This window comes from Astyanax mexicanus, chromosome 7, assembly GCF_023375975.1.
Source record: "Astyanax mexicanus isolate ESR-SI-001 chromosome 7, AstMex3_surface, whole genome shotgun sequence".
Classification (NCBI taxonomy): Eukaryota; Metazoa; Chordata; class Actinopteri; order Characiformes; family Acestrorhamphidae; genus Astyanax; species Astyanax mexicanus.
Genome location: NC_064414.1, coordinates 47410828 through 47416984, shown reverse-complemented (window position 1 = coordinate 47416984; position 6157 = coordinate 47410828). Strand labels below are relative to the sequence as shown.

The window sequence follows — 6157 nt, the reverse complement described above, 5'->3', positions numbered from 1 at the left end:
AGAGCAGTCCTTTCAAAACCTCCATCTCCGTCTTAACACTAATAAGACTAAGTGCATTATTTTTGGTCTGAAAAATGACGCCGCTAACCCTCCCAAGATCAGCTGTGCCAATGGCACAGCTCTGGAATATGTTAATGTTTATAAATACCTAGGCATCTGGCTGGACTCTTCATTGTCTTTCACCACACACATCAATAATTTGCAGATGAAAGTTAGATCTAGACTTGCCTTTCTTTTTCGTAATAAAGCATCCTTCACTCATGCTGCTAAACACACTCTTGTCAAGATGACAATACTTCCAATTTTGGACTATGGTGACGTCATTTACAAAATGGCATCAGGCACTGCTCTTAGGAAATTTGACACTCTTCATCACTCAGCCATCCGCTTTGCCACTAACGCACCTTTCCACATTCATCATTGTGACCTCTATAAACTGGTCGGCTGGCCCTCCCTTCATACTCGGCGGCTCAATCACTGGTTTAATTTCATCTATAAGGCAATATTGGGAAAGACACCACATTATCTCTCCTCTCTACTTGACATAGCCCGTAATACGTATCATACTAGGTCAAGTAACTGCATTAAGCTCATCATTCCGAAAACTCGTACTGTTTTTGGCCGTAACTCCTTTCGTTTTGCAGCCGCAAATGTCTGGAACGCTTTCCAGTGCACATTGAAATTTGAAATTTTAACCAAAATTTCTACTTTCAAGCAAAAAATTGAGCATATCATAGTTGATGACTGTTCCTGTTAGTCTTTACAAGTCCTTGTTCTTTGTTTCTTTTATTGTTTTTATTGTTGTTTTTAGTTTTGTGTTTTTTCTGTGTTTATGTGGTGCCTATTTCTATAGGGCCAGGTCATGTTTGTAAATGAGAACTGGTTCTCAAACATTTTACCTGGTAAAATAACGTTTAAAAAAAAAAAAACTTTAAAAAATGTAAATTGAGTTTATTTTGATAACTCAATTTAAATACCTAAGTTTGAAAAAACTAGTTACTGCATCTGTTTTCATTTGATACATACATATTGCTGCACTAAAAGGTAGTAATTCTCATTTGTGAAAGTTTGGTTTAATGTCACTTTGAAATAAAGTTGGAAAAAAAGTAAGCAATGATATTATTTTGTCATTTTTCTAAGAATAACTGAAAACATACTTAAATGTGGTATATCATGATATATATTGTTATCGTTATGTAAAAAATTCCATATCGTGATATATGATTTTTCCCATATCGCCCAGCACTATGATAAACAATAATAAGAAGAACTATTAACAGCATATTTAAGGATATAATGGCAAAAGATCTCCAAATAAACACTGTAATAATAAAAACCTTAAAAAACATGTAACAATTAAACAAATGATAGGATATCTCTGCTTTAACTTAAAACAACAATTAAACACCATGTCAAACACAAAAATTTAAAAGTATGTTAATTCTTCAGACACACTTAATACCGTAAGACATTTACTGACCTGCTGTGGTGAGGACGGGTCCTGCAGTGAGCTCAAGCTTGCTGATGTTGGCTTCAAGATTTTAGAATGAAGAAGAACACAACAATTAAATACCTGTGATAGATTTAGAAATGGGTTTGTCAGTTCTGCTTTTTACTAAATTGTTATGCAAAGGTGACCAAAAGCATCTTTATCTTTTACAAACAGGCCTGCCATTATTTTTATTTTTGTGGAGAGGATATAGACTCATACGTCATAGTGATAATCTATTTTTTTGTAATTTTAAGACATTTTATGCCGCTGATAATCTGCTTGCACAATAATCCAGTTTCAGTTTTTTAAAACTTAACATTGGGGTTTCACTGTAAAAAGAAATTGTCAAAAAAGGTAATTGTTATTTTTAAATGTATTTTTTTATAATAAGTAATAAGTAACGCTATCTGTGAGCCTGTGCCGTTTCGTGTCTTCACATTTACATGAAGGCAGTTGAGCAAAAGCATCTGTAGTTTCTAACTGTCAGGAATTCACCTCTCCAGCTGTGTGTTTCTGTGTTTGCAAAACATTTAGTCCAGTTAGTTTTGGTTCCACATTGCAGTTTACTGAGAAAAGCATGTGTCTGATTTTGTAAACAATGACCACAGCAAGATTTCAGTTTAAAACTAATGGTAATCCTTTAGACACAATAAAACCAGTATAAATACAAATTGTACTAAAGCAGCTTATCAAATATGTTCACATGTTTATGTATGTGGTATGGTCATGCCCGACTCTGAAGAAGAGCTCAGCACTTCTATACCAAGGCTAGAAACAAAAGTAAAAAAATCTGCATTTTATTATTTGTTACACAGTGGTGACAAAAAGCATATTTTTTCTCTACACATTGGTCTGCCATTGTAGATATTTTTGTGAAGTGAAAATAGTCTTATAAATCATTGCAATATTGACCAAAAGAGGTGGTGGTCTCAAGTTTGTTTGTACTATAAACGTGCGCGTGTGACATATAATACGATGGATGATCTCAAGCTGAACTGCTTGAATTGTGGCACCAGGAGTGGAATAAAGTTATCCAAAAGCAGTGTGTAAAACTGAACTCTTAAAACTTTATGAATATGAACTTGTTTTCTTTGCATTATTTGAGGTCTGAAAGCTCTGCGTCTTATTTGTTTATTGTAGCCATTTCTCATTTTCTGCAAATAAATGCTTTTAATGAAAATATTTATTTGGAATTTGGGAGAAATATTGTCCTTAGTTTATAGAATAAAACAACAATGTTTATTTTACTCAAACACATACCTATAAATAGCCAAATAAGAGAAATTCAGAAACTAAAGTAGTCTCTTATTTTTTTCTGAAGCTGTATTTTATTTTTTTTAAAGATTTCTTGATATATGCTTTTTTGATGAGGGCTCTCGTTTGAACGTGTCTCAGTTATGTAGGACTTTTATTTAACTGTTTGCTTGTATTTTAGTTTTTTCTATGCTGTTTGTGCTTTTATGGTATGGTAAATACTCCTAAACAAGTCAATACCAGATTTTTTGGTGTCAGTTTCACATAATTTAACAACCAATATTCTTCACTGCAGGTTTACCATCTTCTTTTGATTAGCACCACCATGTGGAATAATGAAGCAGTAACTTTAGTAAGTACTAGGTGTCCTTATTCTTCAGACTCTGAAAAGCCAGTTGTACACTATTGCTAAAAGTATCCACTGGCCTATGTTGTTGTGTTTGGTGATGTGAGGTTTGGATGGAGCTGCTCGGACATGGAAAATCATTCCATGAGTCTCTCTACACTGTTCTAATCTGAAGTTACATGAAGTTTGGAGGTGTGTAGTGATGATCTCTGAAGCTACATGAAGTTTGGAGGTGCGTAGTGATGAACTCTGAAGCTACATGAGGTTTGGAGGTGTGTGGTGATGAACTCTGAAGCTACATGAAGTTTGGAGGTGCGTAGTGATGAACTCTGAAGCTACATTAAGTTTGGAGGTGTGTAGTGATGAACTCTGAAGCTACATGAAGTTTGGAGGTGTGTAGTGATGAGCTCTGAAGCTACATGAAGTTTGGAGGTGCATAGTGATGAACTCTGAAGCTACATGAAGTTTGGAGGTGCGTAGTGATGAGCTCTGAAGCTACATGAAGTTTGGAGGTGCGTAGTGATGAACTCTGAAGCTACATGAAGTTTGGAGGTCTGTAGTGATGAACTCTGAAGCTACATGAAGTCTGAAGGTGTTTAGTGATGAACTCTGAAGCTACATGAGGTTTGGAGGTGTGTAGTGATGAACTCTGAAGCTACATGAAGTTTGGAGGTGTGTAGTGATGATAAACTCTGAAGCTACATGAAGTTTGGAGGTGTGTAGTGATGATGAACTCTGAAGCTACATAAAGTTTGGAGGTGTGTAGTGATGATGAACTCTGAAGCTACATGAAGTTTGGAGGTGTGTAGTGATGATGAACTCTGAAGCTACATGAAGTTTGGAGGTGTGTAGTGATGAACTCTGAAGCTACATAAAGTTTGGAGGTGTGTAGTGATGATGAACTCTGAAGCTACATGAAGTTTGGAGGTGTGTAGTGATGATGAACTCTGAAGCTACATGAAGTTTGGAGGTGTGTAGTGATGATGAACTCTGAAGCTACATGAAGTCTGAAGGTGTGTAGTGATGATGAACTCTGAAGCTACATGAAGTTTGGAGGTGTGTAGTGATGATGAACTCTGAAGCTACATGAAGTTTGGAGGTGTGTAGTGATGATGAACTCTGAAGCTACATGAAGTCTGAAGGTGTGTAGTGATGATGAACTCTGAAGCTACATGAAGTTTGGAGGTGTGTAGTGATGATGAACTCTGAAGCTACATGAAGTTTGGAGGTGTGTAGTGATGATGAACTCTGAAGCTACATGAAGTTTGGAGGTGTGTAGTGATGATGAACTCTGGAGCTACATAAAGTTTGGAGGTGTGTAGTGATGTAGTGACTGTAGAAAGTTGGTTCCTCTGTGCACTATGCTCCTGTTTCCATGCTATGGAACTAATTGCTAATGAAAACTTTTATGTTCTTTGCTTTAGCACAACATTTTGGCCACCTTAGACCTTTTTATATATATAAATATATATTTATATATATATATATATATTTATTTTTTTTGTGCACTTGTATTGTTTTGTGTTTTCATTTGTGACCTGTAAACTTTTAAAACTACCAGTAAAAGCCTAAGATTTAAGATTAGTGCTAGGATTACGTTAATGACCGTGGGATGGATAAATGTCAGGATTAGGGCCAGAGTGAGAGATGGGCTAGGTTTAGGATTAGGTTTTAAATTGAAATGAAGGTAAATGTTAACATAATTCAATAGGATTACCATTGTTTAATAGAAAGAATATATTAAATATACTACACGGAACATCAACAGTACATTACTTGTGAATGTGTGAATAATGTACAAGTAGAATATCCTCCAGATATTTACTGCAGTGTTTTCAGATGCTGCTTCTTCACTGATATACAACCCCTGGCAAAAAGTATGGAATCACCAGTCTTGGATGAGCACTCCTTCAGACATTTCATTCTGTAAAACAAACTCTGATCAAAAACATGATACAATAATAAGGTCATTCCAAAGTGCAACTTGTTGGCTTTCAGGAACACTCAAAGAAATGAAGAAAAAACATTGTGGAAGTCAGTGAATGTTACTTTTATTGACCAACCACAGGGAAAAAAATATGGAATCACTCAATTCTGAGGAAAAAAGTATGGAATCACTCAAATTGAAGGTAGAAAATAAGGACACACCCAGTCAATTTCCTTTCCCTAAATGGACACCTGCCTCAGATTAGATCTGCTCGTTAGTCTGCAGTTAAAAACACCTGCAGTCATGACACCTTGGAGGGCTGCTGGACGAATTAGAGTGGCAAGAACCATGGCTCCAACAAGAGAAATGTCTCTTGAAACAAAAGAGAGGATTGTGAAACTTCTTGAAGAAGGTAACTCTTCACGCATGGTTGCTAAAGATGTGGGCTGTTCACAGTCAGCTGTATCCAAGATATGGACCAAATACAAACAGCATGGAATGGTTGTTAAAGCCAAGCGTACTGGTAGACCAAGAAAGACATCAAAGCGTCAAGACAAGCAACTTAAGGCCATTTGTCTTGAAAACCGAAAAAGTACAACTAAACAGATGAAGCATAAATGGGAAGAAGCTGGAGCCAATGTATGTGACCGAACCGTAAGAAATCGCCTAAAGGAAATGGGATTTCAATACAGGAAAGCTAAAAGAAAACCATCATTGACACCTAAACATAAAAGAACAAGACTGCAGTGGGCTAAGGAGAGGCAATCATGGACTGTGGATGACTGGATGAAAGTTATCTTCAGTGATGAGTCAAGAATCTGCATTGGACAAGGTGATGATGCTGGAACTTTTGTTTGGTGCCGTTCCAGTGAGATTTATGAAGAGGCCTGCCTGAAGAAAACAACCAAATTTCCACAGTCCTTGATGATATGGGGCTGCATGTCAGGCAAAGGCACTGGGGAGATGACTGTGGTTAATTCTTCTATCAATGCACAAAGTTTACATTGACATTTTGGACAGTTTTCTCATCCCTTCAATTGAACAGATGTTTGGAGATAATGAAATAATTTTCCAAGATGACAATGCATCGTGCCATAGGGCAAAAACAGTGAAGGCATTCCTTGGAGAAAGACACATT

At 36.4% G+C, this 6157-nt stretch overlaps 1 long non-coding RNA gene across 1 annotated transcript; it reads left to right on the top strand.

Moving 5' to 3' along the window:
• The first annotated feature begins 3434 nt into the window (after nucleotides 1-3434).
• LOC125802907 (uncharacterized) lies at nucleotides 3435-4420 on the top strand. Its single transcript, XR_007439944.1, has 3 exons — nucleotides 3435-3484; nucleotides 3725-3807; nucleotides 3894-4420. It is a non-coding gene; the product is annotated as an uncharacterized LOC125802907 (long non-coding RNA).
• Nucleotides 4421-6157: the final 1737 nt, after the last annotated feature.